The 16,995-nt window shown below is 54.6% G+C and overlaps 2 long non-coding RNA genes across 2 annotated transcripts; one reads left to right on the forward strand and one right to left on the reverse strand.

The window, feature by feature from the left end:
- Positions 1-6,054: 6,054 nt before the first annotated feature.
- LOC138845953 (uncharacterized) lies at positions 6,055-13,327 on the reverse strand. Its single transcript, XR_011383271.1, has 2 exons — positions 13,191-13,327; positions 6,055-8,316 (listed from the first exon to the last, which is right to left on the reverse strand). It is a non-coding gene; the product is annotated as an uncharacterized lncRNA (long non-coding RNA).
- LOC138845954 (uncharacterized) lies at positions 12,606-15,343 on the forward strand. The gene is made up of 3 exons (XR_011383272.1): positions 12,606-12,738; positions 12,903-13,444; positions 14,821-15,343. It is a non-coding gene; the product is annotated as an uncharacterized lncRNA (long non-coding RNA).
- Positions 15,344-16,995: the final 1,652 nt, after the last annotated feature.

A 16,995-nucleotide genomic window follows, 5' to 3' on the forward strand; every position in this document is an offset into this window, starting at 1 on the left:
AGCAATGTGAAAGGTCTGGGTAGCGATGCCGACTCCACAGAGATCTCTACACACGCGCCAGAGTTAAAGATGTGTTTCAAGTCTTCTGGCAACCCAGTGTGACCGTTGGCTTCCAAAATTGGGAAGAAAACAACACAAAACAAAAAATCATCATTCCCAAACCAGATATTTTCCAGTGTCCAGATGTTCAGTTGCATGCAAACCAAATGTCTGGATTATGAGCTCATTTTTTTAATTGTGTTTTTTTCAGTTGTTTACACGCGGATTTTGGGTCCAACTGGTCAGAAGCCCTCCCAGGGTGTCCATTCCCCAGCCACTCCCGCTCCCCTGCTCCTGCCTCCTCTCTGCCCTGCTCCCGGCATCCCCCGACTGCCCTTTTCATCGCACCATAGCAGTCGCAGCTCGTGCCCAGAACAGGGCTGCCCTCGCCAGCAGGACTCCAAGCAGAAGAGGCGGCGTCTCTCCAAGGAAAAGTTGTCTTGAGCGTTCCGAGCCTGGTCTTCTCCAGACGACCCCAGAAGGGAACAAGGGCAGGTCCAGAAGTGCAGACGGAGGTTTCCAGGCAGGGAGGTCCAGGGAGAGAGACTGGGAATGCAGACGGGAGCTGCGGGCCGGGGTCAGGCATGGAGTCCACCTCGGGGTCATAACCTCACCAAGGGCAAGCACGAACACAGTCTGGGAACCAAAGGCCATGGTCAAGACCGCAAATGAGACACGCCTTTAAAAGGGGTGATGGGAACCGTACAGGAGCAGGGCCTGACTGTCCCAGGTGGCGAGTGCCAGGGCAGAGCGCCCGCAGCCACAGTCCCTTTTAGCAGGATGCTGTGAAATCCGTCTCTTGGAGATGTTCTTCCAGTGGAGTGGAGAGTGGGAGCAGGCAGCCTCGGCCTGGCTGGCACCGGACGTCCGTCCCCTTCCACGACTCAAGGCGGAAGTTCCTCCACCACCGACCTTGACTCCGGTTCTAGCCCTCTCTCTCCCTTTCCAATCTGTCCCCAAGCAGGAGGGGAGAATCTGGAACCAATGCTGTACCAGCCACACCTACGTGGAGTTGTTAAGTGGGAGAGAACTTGCTGTTGGAGGCTGGGCTGGCCCCTGGCAACAGGACAGACGTGTGTCCCTGCAGTCCGGTCAGCCAGGGTACCTGCTCTGGGAAAGTCAGCTCCTGAGGAGCGATGGGAATCGGGTCCTGAGAAGATCCAAGGAAGCCTAAAGGACCACTCACTCTGGTCACTTCACACCATGGAGACGGCACTAGGGAGGACCTGCCCGGTGCTGTCCCAGTAATGTGGCGCCCTGGATGGGCTTCCAAAACCTGACCTGTGAGCCTCTTGGGAAGTAGTTAGCTAGCTACCTATCATCTATTACCTGCCAATTGAGTATCTATCATCTATCTCGATCTCTAGCTCTCTTTCTCCTTTTTTTTTTTTTTTAAGATTTATTTATTTGAGGGGCCGTTGCTGTGGCTCACTAGGTTAATACTCCATCTGTGGCGTAGGCATCCCATTTGGGTGCCGGATTCTGTCCCGGTTGCTCTTCTTCCAGTCCAGCTCTCTGCTGTGGCCTGGGAAAGCAGTGGAGGATGGCCCAAGTGCTTGGGCCCCTGCACCTGTGTGGGAGACATGGATAAAGCTCCTGGCTTCTGGCTTCAGATTGGCGCAGCTCTGGCCGTTGCAGCCATTTGGGGAGTGAACCAATGGAAGGAAGACCTTTCTCTCTGTCTCTCTGTCTCTGTCTCTCTCTCTCTCTCACTGTCTGTAATTCTATCTGTCAATAAATAAATTTTTAAAAAAGTAAAAAAAAAAGAGAGATTTATTTATTTGAAAGGCAGAGAGTTACAGAGAGGCAGAGGAGAGAGAGATATCTTTCATCTGCTGGTTTATTCCCCAAATGGCTGCAAAGGCCGGAGCTGCACCGATCTGAAGCCAGGAGCCAGAAGCTTATTCCGGGTCCCCAACATGGGTGCAGGGGCCCAAGCACTTGGACCATCTTCTACTCTTTTCCCAGGCCTTCAGCAGAGAGCGGGATCTGAAGAGGAGCAGCTGGGAATTGAACCGGCATCCTATGGGATCCCAGCACCACAAGCGGAAGCTTACCTTCTATGCCACAGCACTGGCCCCCTTGCATCATTTTTCCTGCCTCTCTCCATGTATTTCTCTCCATCTTTCACTCTATAAGGCTACTTCAAAAACTTCATGGAAAATGTGTGATATGAAAAAAATACTAATGCCCAGAAGGTGGGGCCAGCGCTGTGGCATCACGGATAAAGCTGCCGCCTGCAGTGCCTGCGTCCCATATGGGCACCAGTTCGAGTCCCAGCTGCTCCTCTTCTGATGGAAGCGGCAGATGGAGGACCTCTCTCTGTGTCTCTCCCTCTCTGTCTGTAGCTCTGCCTCACAAATAAATAAATAAAAATCTTTAAAGAAAACTATGAAAACGTGTAAAGTAGGAAGTCTCCCTCCCACACTCTCCGTTTCTCTCGTTCTCGACGTTGCTCCATCCCTGGAGAGGAAACCACGGTGATTGGTTTTTGCTGTGTCTTTCCAGAGGGTCCTTATGCAAATGAAAATTACCTGATAATATGCTCTTATGTCCCCCTTCTGTATACAAAAGATGGACTACCGTAATCTCACTCTGCGCCTTTTTGATCACTTAATAATAAAAACGTGATTTTATTAACAGGTGTTTATGGAGTAATTATCATGCCTCAGACGCCGTGCATGCGTGCGTGGCTCTGAGCGCACCCTGGAGAGCAGGATGCAGACACAGGATTCAAGGATCTGAGAACCTAGGGACAGAGCCCAGCGGCTTATCCACTGATAACCACATCATGGGGAGCCGAAAGCTTTAAACCAAGTCAGGTCGCAGGAGGAAGAGGGGGCAGGAGGGGGAGGAGATGACAGCCAACCCTGAGGACACCGTGGGGAGATGCTGCCTGAACAGCCAAGAATGGGGAAGCGGGGGATTTTGTCAGGTTGAAGACCTAGAGGTGAGACACACAGGAAGTGACAAGTAGACTTGTCACCCTGGAGAGGATGCAGTGAGCGAGGCATGTGTGCCGTGTAAGGCACAGAGAGTTTGGGCTCCACAGCCTGGGATTCAGATCCTGGTTCTGCCTCCTATTAGCCAGCAGGGGTCCCTCCCACCCCCCACCAAATGGGCATAGAACTGCTTTGTTGGAAGGAGTAAGTGAGGCAACATTAGTAGACACTGCAAACATCAAAGACCCAGAGTGTGCGTGGGTAAGGCTGGGAAGGTCGACGAGAAGTCCCATCTGACGTGGCCGTGGAGGGCTTAAGGCAGAGTTTAGGCTTTATTCTGAAGGGAACGCTGGAGAGTCTGAGATAAAGCAGTGACTTCTTGGGGCCGGTGCTGCAGGCGGAGCGGGTAAAGCGCCTCCTGCAGTGCCAGCATTCCGTATGGTCACCAGTTTGAGTCCCGGCTGCTCCACTTCTGATCCAGCTCCCTGCTGAGGCAACTGGGAAAGCAGTGGAAGACGGCCCAAGTATTTGGGCTCCTGCACCCACGTAGGAGACCAGGAAGGAACTTCTGCCTCCTGGCGTCAGCCTGGCCCAGCCCTGGCCCTTGCAGCCATTTGGGAAGTGAACCAGCAGATAGAAGACCCATCTCTCTCTCTCTCTCTCTCTCTCTCTCTCTCTGCTTCTTCCTTGTCCTCTCTGTAACTCTTTCAAATAAATAAATAAATTATAAAAAAAAGTGATTTCTTGGGTGGCTGTTGTGAGGCAACACTTTGTAGCCTATATCCAATACTGAAGCACCTGGGATGGAATCCTGCCTCTGAACCGGTTTCTTGCTAATGTGCACCCTGGGAGGTGAGTACTTGGGTCCCTGCCACCCACATGGGAGACCTGCTACCCTTGTGGAATTCCTGGCTTCAGCCTAGCAGGCATTTGGGGAGTGAACCAGAAGATGGAAGACCTCTCTCTTTCACCCTCTGCCTCTCTGTAACTCTGCCTTTCAAATTAATAAATAAATCTTAAAAAAAAAAAAAAAAAGAAAACATATTCCAAAGATACCATCATATAATTACAGGGTTACTACCAACTAAAGCTGCATTTCTTAATAAAACTATACATCATTTTTATTATAAAGTAAACTGTATATGATGTGTGGTTGCCTTTTGTTGGTGACCAATAGATAAGATTTTAATACCACCTTCCAGTGCTTAATGAAATGCCACTGTACCTTCTCTTCTCAGTCCTGCGCCTATACAAAGCCAGGAGCTTCTTCCAGGTCTCCCACATGGGTGCAGGAATCCAAGGACTTGGGCCATCTTCCATTGCTTTTCCAGGCCATAGCAGAGAGCTAGATCGGAAGTGGAGCAGCCAGGACTTGAACCAGCACCCACGTGGGGTGCCAGCAATTGCAGGCAGTGGCTTTACCTGCTACGCCACAGTGCCAGCCCCAGAATATATGTTTTCATTCAACCACCATTTATGCAGCACCTACAAAGAGATGCTGAAGTCCCTGGAGCCAGCTGGTCACACCGGGGACTGCGAGGGCCCACCGAAGAATTCCACAACCTCAGTCAAACCCCTGTGCCTGTTGGGAGCATCAAGGCAGAGAAAGCAAAGCCAGAGCCTCAGAGAAGCTGTCATCTTCCTTCAGTCCCGTTGTTAACAACGGTCACATCTGTCTCTAACCCCCCCGCTCCCCGCTCCCCACTCCCCGCTCCCCGCAGCGGGAAGGAAGCAGCGCTGTGGCACCAAGGACGCCAGAAGAGCTGGGTCAGGAGGACAAGGTGATGGCATCAACAGTGTAGGTCGTAAGGTTGGCCGAGAGGAGTCGGGGCTTCTCTGGCAGGTTGTTGGCAATGGGTGGTGTGTCACTACCTGGTTCTGTTCTCCCTGTGGGAGTTCAAGACTGGAGAGCGGGGAGCCTCATACCCACTTGACTTCCTCACCAGCGTCTCCTGCCGTGTGGCGGGGTCCTGCTCTTAGGGAGTAGAGGATGCTGAGGGCGGGGTGGTGCCGGCTGCAGGATAGACTTCATGAGGTCTTACCTGAGGTGGCGGACAGAGACGGCACACCAGCTGTGACCTGGCAAATCCCTTGCCAACCTGGAGCTCACATCTCAACCCAACAGCTGTGCCAAAAATAATCCCGGGCAGTGGAAACATTCAGAGTGAAGATAGTCTATGGGGCACGTTGAGATGCTTCCAAGGACACCTTCTCTGAGACAAATAAAATGATTTTACTGGGAAAGAGCCGGTGCCTCCCAATCATCTCGGAGGCGAAACAGCCATGTCTCCGGGCACTCACACCTGGGTCGAAGCCCTGGCTGCTTTAACCGTGAGCAGGGAAGCCTCAGGGTCCTGGCTCACCGCCCAAGGAAGAGGCGTCGGGGGTGGGGTGCTGGTTCTTAGATCCACATCCCAGGCGATAGTTGTGCCTGTAAAGCCAGCTGTCCCCCTCGGGCCGAGCTAGGGGGCCACAACGCTGGTTCTAACAGTCACCGGCACACACACGCCACATGGACCCCGGACACCAAGTTCTGCATTTTCGCAAGCCTCAGACCAGAAGGTACCAAACACCCAGGCGAAAAATTCTATTAGGAACAAAGGAATCTATTCCTACAGGCTGCTGAAATGCTAGAACACCCAGAAATGTAAGTGAATTTGTGGTGTTTATCCAAATCTTTTATAGAGGGGAGAAGAGACTGAGATAAATAATCAGCGTGTTCAGGTAGAGAGACGGGAAGACAGACATGGCTTCCCCGACCCCGCAGCAGCAAAGGGACCAAACGCTCCAGGGCAGCTCCGTCGTTAGGATCAAACACGAAAGCAGCCGCACAGGCCGGGAAACATCTGACGTGACGTGGCAGCTATGCCACATGCAAGCTGTTCGTGACACCAGAAAGCCAAACACAGAAAATCATGGCTGCCTTGCTATGATGCAGCTGTAAATACCCCTTCCACCTCACCTCTTAGGGAGACCCCTGCCACTAATCAGCCTCCAGAGTCCCTAGGTGCCTACTCCATGCATTTTTATATTTTTTGATTTTTTTAAATTTGCAGATCACTGAAATGCACAGTTCCTTTTTTAAAATTTTTTTAATTGAAAAACATTTTTTGTTTGCTTGTGAGACAGAAAGAGAGAGATCTTCATCTGCTGGTTCATTCCTCAGAGGCTCACAACAGCCAGAGCTGGGCCAGGCCAAAGCTGGGAAGCCAGGAACTCAATCCAGGTCTCTCGTGGGAGTAGTAGGTACCCCGTCACTTGAGCTATCACGGCTGCCCCCCAGAGTCTGCGTTAGCAGGAAGCTGGAGCCTGGGGCTGGGACTTGGACCCAGACATTCCAATGTGGGATGCAGGTGTCTTAAAAGCCAGGCCCGATGCTCCCCACCCCCACCCCAGTGCAGGCGTTATAGACGCGCTCTGTACTGACAGGCTGGGCTGTGCAGGCTGCAACATGGCCTTGGTTCCAACCGCTTCCTCCTCGACCACGGAGACCACTGTCTCAGATCTCCCTTTTGCTTGACACCCAAGCCAGCTTGACACAGCAAGTTTATGGACCATTTGGATAATTCAGAGTCCCCAGGAAATCAGATAGGGGTAGAGAAGTGCTTCGGGGCATCCAAACTAGCCCATGCCCTGTGTCTCCCCCTCCTTCATACAAACTTCTCGAAGTCACTCTCACAGCTGCACAGGAAAGAGCTGGAGACAAAAGCCAGTCGGTGGAGCCCCCTCTCACTTCCAGAAACAAGGAACAGCCTCCAAGGGATTCATTTACTCTCTCTGTAAACTGGGTAGAGTCACTCTCCCCCGGCCCTCTCTCTGGGTACTTCATTAGGCAAATGTACACAGGCACTTAGAAAATTGAAAAACAACATAAGGACATGAGAGGGCTTCCCCTTTAGGCCACAGCCAGGACTTCAGTCCAACCCCCTGCCTCCAGTTCAGTGCTCATCCAACTCCTGCTGCACGAGGAGGCCGGCACCGGCTTGGCCAGGGCAGGGCAGCAGATGAGAACCAGCGGCTGCACTAACCAACTGGGCTGGAGCAGGGTGACCTGGGAGACAGAGGCAGGTCCTAATACTTTCTGGGTGTAGCCCAGGGTGTAGCTGCAGAAATACCACCTGCTTTCCTTCCTCTTGAATATTAAAAACTCCTGGTGCTCTTTCTCTCTCTCTCCATGTCCTAGATCACAATACGAAGCTGAAATTAATATTCTGTTCCAGTACACTGTGGCATCCTCCCTTTGGGGGTTGAAATGATGGCTTTTAATAAGCTGGCTCCAGGCACCTGTCACAGTAATGCCAGTTCTAGCTGGGAAGACGGATCGCTTCTTGTTAAAAGATCATGAGGCAATAAATTTCTGGGACATAGCTCAGCTTCCAAATCGGGGCTCAGGAGGATCAATTCCATCTTCTGGCACCTGCCCTTGGGTCCTGGGCCCTGTTGACCCCCACCGCTGGCCTCACAGAGTTCAGTCCTGGCTTGCACCAGGGGGAGCAGGGGTAGATTCACATAGGCAGAACTTGCAGGTGTGACTGCCCCAGGGCTGGGCCAGTGGAGGGAGGCTCTGCTGTCAACAAAGTCAAATCCCCAACATTCCAAGGACCCAGGTCACTACAATCTCAAAATTGTAGACATTCAAACAAATGCAATGACACCCTTTCATCTGTTGGATGTTTCTCTCTCTCACGTCTATCCACTGGTGCCAGGTGTGGGAAATTGAGGCTGGAATATAGGGCATTTAATTTTCAAGAATAGCCCAAAGCTACTAAACATGTACCTGCCCGATAATGTAGAATTTCTCGTGTAAATGGATCCATTTGCTCATCAAAGGCTAGTCCGAAAGTACTCATAGTAGCCAAAAGCGGAAACGATTCAAATGCCCATCAACAGGAAAATGACTAAGTGTAGCACGTCCACTTGCAGCGCAGTAGCAGAAAGCAATCAAAAAAGAATCAATTACTGAAACAGCCACATTGATGTATCTCACAGATATTCTGTTGAATGGAAGAAAACAGACTCCAAACAGTACACAAGTTCAAAACCAGGCAAACCAAATCGGTGTCCATGGAAATCCGAACGGCAATCACTTCTGGCACAGTAGACTGCAGAGGGGCCGGAGGGAGCCAGCGCGGGCGGAGGGGACGTTCCACATCTCACTCTGAGCAGCAGTTCCGTGTGTAAATATTCATCAAGGCCGACACTGGGGTTCATTGATGCATTTTATTGCATATATGTTATATGTCCAAAAAGGGGGACAGGTTTTCTTTTTATAAATTATTTGACCCAGAAAGATATCTGTGTTGTAAGATATTAAAAATCCGACTTTATCCTGGTCCTAAATGAAAAAAAAAAAAAAAAGAACGAAAGGATGATAACAAGAAATCACCACTAAACAGGACGATGAGAAGTGGCTGCAGCAGTGTCCTACCTGATGCGGAACAGAAAGAAAACCAAATAATGTGCAGAAGGGCTTTTCCTCTCCCCAGCATTCCGAGAACCAAGCATAGGAGGCAGTGAGCACACAGCTCCAGCGGCCCAAGGGACAGGGCCACCCCCACCCTGCCCGGGGCTGGACACACACCAGGCTCCTCTCTGCTCCCTTCCGGTTTCTCTTGTCCCAGACAGCATTTGTCCCTGCAGCCTCCAAGTTGTTTTAAGTGAAAGTAGAGTATAAAACAGATTGGAAATGAATTACAATATTTCTGGGGGAAAGTTTAATTTCTATGTTGCATTTAAAACACCCTACTTTTATTTCACGTGCCAGTTAGATGAATCCTCGTTTATCTGTTCACTTCGACCCTCGTTCTAAACCTTTTCTACCCTATTTTTATTCCTTTTCTTCTCACTAAGGAAATTCAAAGCCACAGCGGTTCAACTCTAGTAGGAAAAACCGTCTTTGCCCAAGGAAGGTTAGCACTGGGCTGGGGGAGAAGCGCCAAGTTTTCCCCACCCTGCCTCACCAACTGTCAAATATTTACTTTTGGTAAATATTTTGGTCTCTATGAGCCCCAGCAGAGAGGGAACCGGCCCGGTTTGGGCTCACTTCCTCCACCTATTTCCTGGCCTCTTTGCATGTAAGCAGATCCCGGCTCTCGGGTGGGAGAGCAGCGTTCCAACAGCTCTTCTACACTCAGAGTAATGAATTTTCACATATGTGCACCCACAGCTAACCACTGTCCTGAGCAAATCACGGACCACCATAACTCTGAAAGACCCCAATAAATTCTAAGAAGGGGCACTTTTTAACCCAGCCATTTGAAGCATCCCGTTCTGGGGGAATTTAACTCTGCTTCCTGCCTAATGTACTCAAGAGATACACCAATTTTTCTCTTACAAGTTATTTTAACAAGTAAACACGGAAACAATGCAAATGACCGATAATGAAAGAAACATTTTTGGTGGTACAGCTGGTGGGTTGGCTGCTGGACAATTATTGAAGCCACACATTTAAAGACTATCTAATGACCCTGGGAAATGTTAGTAACCTAATATTAAATTAAAGGCAAGGTACAAAAAAAAAGTCCATGTGGAATCTCAATTTTCAAAGTACACACATGTGCAAGGGAAACTAAAATATAATGAAAGTTCCTTTGATAAATGCTGGTTCTAAGAGGGGGTGGGTAATTTTCTTCTTTACAATCTTTCCAATATTTTTGAAATTCTTGGCAATAAGAATGTGTTACATTTATAATCTGGAAAAAGGCATTTTGTTTTGTTTTGTTTTAAGGTAGGGTAACAGCCTAAACGATCAACTCTACAGGAAGCATTTTCTAAGCATACAGCCACTCATAGCATCTCACACAATTTAAAAATGGCACTTAGAAGCCTGCAGTCACTCGGGGACTTAACATAAATGTATGTTGCTTAAAAACCAAATTAGAACTCAGAGAACTATATCTGAGAGGACAGAAACAAAAAGTAACTCATGATAGCAGTTGCAAACTGTAAGACCCAGGAACTGAAAACAAAAGGATATTTTACATAGAAGAGTTGTTTTTTAAAAACAGTTTTAGGATCATGTGTGGTTTAAGCCCCATATTCTATTTTATGCAAAATAGATAGCTTTTTTTTTAAGAGGCATGAATGTTAGTGGAAATTACTTCAATGTGTGCAATAGGAAGCATTTGGGGAAGCAGTGTAGACGCGGCTTCTTTTGCCCCCCATTGGATTCCACAGAAACCGTTGATTCGAATAGTAAAAATCCTTAACTTTCCTAAACCACGAAGTGTAAAACGCCCAAGCGACAAAGACTTACAGCTGGTTCTGAGAAGCGCCTTCCACCAGACCTTCACGTTCATTTTTCCAAATAAAAGTCTTCCTTTCCAAATCGCCTAGTTTCTGCCCTACACCGCCCGGAGGAGGGGGAGGGGATTGGGCCGGGGTCCCCGGGTGGAAATCACAAAGCCCTTCTCCCGGCTTCCCCGCCCCGGGAACCTGGGCGCCTTCCCGGTCCGGATGAGCACTGCGGCTCCCCCTCGCACTGCAGGTCCGTGAACTTGACCTAGGCGCCTACGCCTCTTTTCACCAAAGCTCAGACAAAGGAAGAGGGGCAGCCGGACTCTTTCCGGGCACCCAAGGCCTCGATGGGTGGGCAGGAGGATAAAGTAGCAAACCCTCTTCGGTCCGGACGAGGCTTGGGGCCGGTAAAAGCCAACTTGCACACAGCTACTTTAGGAGGGGGCTTTTCGTTGGTTTGCGGGGATTGCGGTGCGTTCAGCGGGTCGCCGAGCGGGGAGGGGGGGGGGGCTCCGGGAAGGACAGCCGGGGCGAGCAGAGCCCGCGCGCGCGCGTGAAACGCACGGAAGCTGCCGCGTCCCCCGCCGCTGGGTGTCACCGAACCAGGAGAACACCCGGGGTCGGGGGTCTCGGACTGTCCCTTGCTGCACCATCCTGAATTCTTACAGAAACAAACAAAAACACGGAAAAGCAAACAGAACCCGGCTGAAACCGTCTCAGCAGACTCAGGCAAAGACGCGCGGGTTCCCCGGGCTGGGCGCCCCGCAAGGCTACCGAGGTGGGAGTCGTCCCAGGGTCGGAGTATGAGTTTGAGGACCCGAGAAAGCAGCCGACAGCTCTGCGGGGCTCTGCGGCGGCTCCGGGGCCAGCCCGCCGAATGAGGGCCGCTTTAGTTTACTCTTTTTTTTTTTTTTTTAATCCTCTTTTGTCTTTCGGTTAGGAGGGAGGATTTTGACACACGCGGCCTCCAATCGAGCTACTGCAACGTTCTCTGATAATTTTTACCTTTTGGTTTTATCCTGATTATTGCAAGAAACGAGTCTGAATAAGGTACGCTCACATGAGTTACCAGCGAATGAACAAAAAGGTGGCATTATGTTGATTTTGGCTAAAACACTTGCCCTATGCTCTCCACAATCAGGTTTAACAATGCAGCCCCGGCGAGTTTCCCAGGAAGGCAAAGATCAGGACCGAAGGCAAGGCTAGCCTGGGTGTGAGAGGCCCGGGCTCTGGCTTTCCTGGGCCTCCCAGAGCCCCCACGGCCCCCCATGCCTCCGCCCGCTGCTCCGCTCCCAGTCTGGCTCTCGGAGGAGTGAAGGAATGTTTATAGCCTGCCTCAAGTTCAATGACAAAACCCTGCCTGGAGGGGGAAGGGCGGCACTCCTCTACCCTCCACCAGACAAAGGCGACCCCCCCAAGCAGGTCTCTGCTGGGACCCTGATGGGCTGGGCTCACCTGGGCTCGGCCAACCGAGGGTGGGCAGAATGGGTATGGAACCCGTGGGAGCTTGCGGAGTTGGGGTTGGGGCACTCGCACTCTGAGCGGGCCAGAGGGTGTCGGAGGAGAGTCATGGCTCTGCCCTGGATTCCGGCACGCAGGGCGATGCCTACCCTCTTCCCGACCGGCTCTCCTCTGCGGGTGCGAGGATCCACACCAGTCTGCCGCGGCCAACTGCGTTCTCCTGCCTCCCCCACCCCACCCGAGTTTTCCTCACGCTGTCCCTCCTGGTTTGGACGTGATGCGCATCTTTCCAGGTCCTTCTTCAGGGTAGCCTCCCCCCAGATGCCATGCACCTGTGTGCGTCTTTCTCACTCCCTGTTCTCCATTTGCTTTGCCCACAGTCATGGGCAGAGGCATCTCGCCTCCTTTCCACACCATAGGTCACGGAATATAGGCCCCCAGACCCCAGGCTGCAGACCCCGCAGATCTACCGCAGGGAGACCTGCCTCCCACCCCTCCGCGGAAGGTTTCGCATGCAGTGTTTGCTCTACAGAGGGACAGCCGGTTGAACTGAATTTCTATCTGTGCCTAATTTACCCAATGCCCGTGGAGGGGCTGGGCTAGGGCATTTGGGTGCACCTGGGTGGAATCAGGCACTGGGGGTGGGGGTGGGAGGCTGGGATTTCCGTTGTATTGTTGCGGGAGTCCCCAAGCTTAGGCATGAAGAGGGCCTGCTTTGGAGCCCAGGTTCTGCGCTTTTAGGCTCAAGGTCTTTATTTCATAAAGTACTCCATCGTCGGTTTTGTCGGTGTGGACGCACTGGCTTCGGGGGGGCCCTATAGGAGGAGCCGGCCGGGGGGAGGGGGAAGGCAGTCCTGAGTGTGTTTCCGGGTTATCACCAAGACGTGGGCCGGTGGCCCCAGACCGCTTCTGCGCAGGACCGGGAGTGCTTGCGCAGCAAGGTGCTTAACCCGGGCGTCCCCTCCTGCTGTCCCGCGCATCTTACCACGCACGGAGCCCGAGGAGCGTCTGGGAGGCCCGCAGGACTCGGCGGGGCAAAGGGCAGGGCCCGGAGGATAAGGTGCTCTGATTATTAAAGAGCCCGAACATGTCCCTTAAGGAGGAGTCTATACATCATCAGGGTTACAGTCACGGTTCATTTGGGGGCCGTTTTCAAAGTGCTTTGTGAAATGCTATGAATTTAAAAAAGAACAATACTGACGATATTCCCTTCGCCTTTGCCAGGACTCCAGCTTCGGGCGGCCCTAAGCGGAGAAGGGACGCCTTACTGCCCGCGCTGGCTCCCGCCAGCGACCTCTCCTCCCAGGCCGGCCGCCCGCGTGCTGCGAAGCATTTTCTCCGTCCCTTTCTGTCCACCGAGGCTGCTGCAGCCAGCGCAAGGATGGCTCCACCGGGTGGTCTCCGCGGAAGACTGCCAGTGGCCTCTCCCCCCGCCCCCAGACTCCTGGGAGACCCCCGCCCCGCAGCCTCCTGAGGCAGCTCCCGGGCTGAGAGACCACCAAGACCCTTTACCTGATCAGAGGGGAACGCACTCTTGGAGATAGTTCAGTGAGCCGGCGCTCCGGCTGAGACCCGTGCGTAACACTCCCTCTCGCTCTTGCACACGCCGGGACCGGAATCCAGCCGGGCGCTGGGCGCCGCAAAGAGCGAGTGGCCTGCAGGTTTCAGCCAACTGGAGTGCTGCACATCGTGCCCCGCTCCCCGCAGCTTCTGGAGCGGGGTTTGACGAAGCGAGGCGAGCGCAGCAGCCGGGGACTCCCCAACAGGTAGCCGAAGTCGCGGGGCTGGGCACCGTGGCTGCAGCGTGCGCTGGGCCGTCTCTGGCTCCCTGGCACCCACCCCCGCCCCCGCCGCCTGCTCCCTCCCTTCTTCCGCAGGCTCGAGAGAGGCCTCCCTTGCCCTAACGCGACAAAGAGAATGGGGGCGGGGAGGGGGTCGAGGGCGGAGACCACCGGCCTGCACTGAACTCAAGTTCCGTGGTAAAGCCTCTCCCCCGACCCCCACCCCAGACGGCTCCTGCAGTTGCTGGGGCGACCTCATTCTTCTCCCACTTTGAAGCTGTTTAGGGACCGGGAGGAAGGCGCAGGAGGGATTTCAGCCTTTCCCTCTCCTTCCACCATTGCGTCCCCCGCCCCCCGCCCCAGCCCTACGCGGAATAACTGGAAGGGAAGGGGAGGAAAGGTTGGCACGGGTCCCCACTGGATGCTTTAAACATGCCCGGGCCCAGGCCCGCGCCGGGGAGGGGCGGGGGGGCGGGGGGCGAGGCGGCGGTCGCCAGCTCTGCCCTTACTCCAAGTTCACGACAAGGCGTCCCGCGTTTCATTCGCAGCTGTCGCTCCAAGGTTCCTATCACAATGGGTGGAGCGCAGAGAGCTTCCCCCGAAGGAGCCCTCTCGCGAAACCGCCGCACTGGGGACCTTGAATAAGACTTTGGGGCCGGGGACGAGGGAGCCGGGGCAGGGAGGGCCGCGTACCCGGGGGGAGGGGAGCCCGGGGGGCTTCCTGGGCAAGGGGCTCTTTCTCGCCGCTAGGGCAGCTTCCGGCCCTGGGCGCGGGGTCGCGGGGAAGCGGGGTGGATTCGCGGTCCTGGGAGGCGGGAAACGTTAGCCTATAGGCGTGGGAGACCCTAAAGACGGAGCCTGGCCTCGCTCTGGCTTTTGCTGCGGCCTCCAGAGGCCATGTCTACCCACTCCGCTGCTGCCCGCCTCTTGGGCCTCCAGAAGCCCAGTGAAATCCACCTGTTTTGGAGTTGGAAGCGGTTTCGGTCCCAGAGCCCGCATAGCCCCGATCCCCGAATGCTGCTTCGCGGGCCGCCGAGGCTCCGGGGCAGGCGGAGGAGGAGGGAGGGGAAGGGCGCAGCGGGGCGGCTCTGAGGACAACTCCACCTCGGTGCCCCGGGGGTCTGCGTGTGCGCCTCCGCATTGCGTGTCCCTGAAAATGGCACGAATCTGCCCACACGTTTGTATGAATAATGTTGGCAACACGCGACTCCCCTGCAGCTGAGCCTCGTCCTCGCTGGAAGCGGATGGTGGACACAGGTGGATTTTGTTCAAGCGCACGCACACAATTAAAGCTGGGGTTTGGGAAGGGATTCCATAAAAGGGGTTTTAATACAAAACGAAATTAAATATTTTTCGCGCAGGTTGCATGCACGTAAATCGGAAAGAAAAAAAAAAAAAAAAAACGTGGCGGGTGCACCGCTAATTGTGACGGCGAGAGAGAGAACCACGAATACGCGGACAGGGCACAGGGGCCGCCTGAGCCGCGCTCTTCCAGCCCGGCCCGCCCGGATCTCCTTCCAAGGCCGACGGTTCGCACCGCCCTCCCTGCCTTCCCCCTTCTTCGGCGAGGCCACATCGAGCCATCTGCCGGCGCCCCGGCCGAATTCCAGCCTCAGAGGCCGGCGGTCCGGGGCGGCGCGAATCCGGCGCGCCCGGCGCGCGTTCCCTAGCTGCCGGGAGGGGGCGCCCTTGCCTTTTTAATAGTTCCACGCACGCCGGTAGCATGATAAATTTCTCAAACCCCCAATCTTTGTTTGCTATGAAATCATTGCGAGCGAAAAATAAAAGAGCCCCGCAACTTTAAGTCCTGAGAGTGAAGTGAAGGAATCAGATCCCTGGGGGTCCAGAGGCCTCCAACCCTCGACGGGCCTCTACAGGGCTGCCTCCCAGGACCTCCTTGTGTCTTCTCAAGTGTCCGCTTCTCACGTGAGGAACCCGCACCCTAACCCCCATTTACCGCGCGCCCTTCCCAGAGGCGCACCCGCGCGGAAGTCCCTCTCCCCTCCTCGGGGCGGCGATGGAGAGGTTTGTGGAGCCCCAGGACGAAGCACCAGCCCTGTGAAAGGCCGCCCACGTGGGGCTTCTCTCGAAGGCGAGCGCGGAAGGCAGAAGTGACCTCCTCTGCTCGAGGCCCGAAGCAGAGCGGGGCCACAGAGCTCCGCAGGGTTTTCTTCCATCATGAGATGGCCCCCAGTCCGCTCTCCCCACGAGATGCACAGCCTCTGCCACGCATGCGGGAGGCTGCCCGCTCAGCCCCGGGCTCCAGATTTAGAAGCTTCTAGGGTCGCTTCCCATCTCACCCCCCACCCCACCCCGAGGAGCCAGGGCTGGGATCCCACCCGACCACGGGCCGCAGACACTGTGATTCCCTGGCTTCGAGTTTCCTGGAAAACCATGAGCCCGCTCCCCGAACAAAAGGCCCTGGAGACGGTGCCAGAGTCCGCGGGCTTCGGAGCAGCGGGGTCTCCGGGCTGCGGGGCGGCGCGTTTGCAGGGACCCCCGCCTCAACGCAGGCTGCAGGCAAGTGCGGCGCAACTCGGCTGGCTCTGCTGTGCGCCCCAGGCAGCAAGTTCCGCTGGGCACTGGGCCCAGGTACACGACATCAGGGAACTGGCACAGACGTGGAAACCCCGTGTCCCTCTCAGGTTCTCGGCCCTGCACAAAGCCGGTTTACCCCCAAGTTCCCGGAATCCTGCCTTTTGGGACCCCGTATAACGAAGCTGGGAGTTGGCACCACTGTGCCGCGCACCCACCCAGGACGCAGGGTCTCTGGACTGAGCCGTCACAAAGAGAAAAGGGAGGCGAGGTCGGCAGCCACCTTCTCACCAGCTGCCAGCGGCCATGCCCCGCTCTGAGCCCGTTCTTCGTGCTTCAGCCAACAGCTAGGTTTTCACCCCCCCCCAAAACGGGCCTGCGCTTCTCCCAGGCCTGGGGCCCACACGCACCTTGGAGTCTTGTGGGAGGACACAGAAGGGAAAATGGGTGGTGAAAGGGCCATTTTCTGGTGTCCTCTCTGGCCAAGCCACCCCCTCCCCCTGCGAGTTTGGCAGGCATGGCGGATAGGGTGGGACACTGTTCTCTCCTTTGGGAAGAGCCCTGTGTGCAAAGCCACAAATAATCTATGTCATGAGGTTCCCACAGGCTCCACAAACTATGGCCTGCTTGGGTCAGAACCACCAGAACGCTGAGGGAGACTTGGCGCCTGCAGGGAGAGCAATGTTGAAATATCCAGGTGCTTTCTCAAACTCCGCTGCTTCCAGGGTAGAACCAGGCAGTCCCTCCGTTGCCACACCACTGCAAAATCTGAATTAGGGACGGGGACTTCCAGAGGGCATAACCTGGGGGGTGGGCAGGGAGGGAGGCAGAGGCACCACCTCCCCCCCCCCCCCCGCAGTGTGGTCCATCCTGCCCAGGCATCATCCAGAAAAATAGGAAGTGGGCAAATCTGCCTCCTCCTCTCCCCGTCTTGCTGCTGTCGGTGGGGTGGGAGTGCAGATGGGGGGGGGGGTCTGAGAGGAAGCAGCCCTGCAGAGGGA

The sequence above is a fragment of the Oryctolagus cuniculus genome, chromosome 17 (assembly GCF_964237555.1).
Source record: "Oryctolagus cuniculus chromosome 17, mOryCun1.1, whole genome shotgun sequence".
In the NCBI taxonomy this organism is placed as follows: domain Eukaryota; kingdom Metazoa; phylum Chordata; class Mammalia; order Lagomorpha; family Leporidae; genus Oryctolagus; species Oryctolagus cuniculus.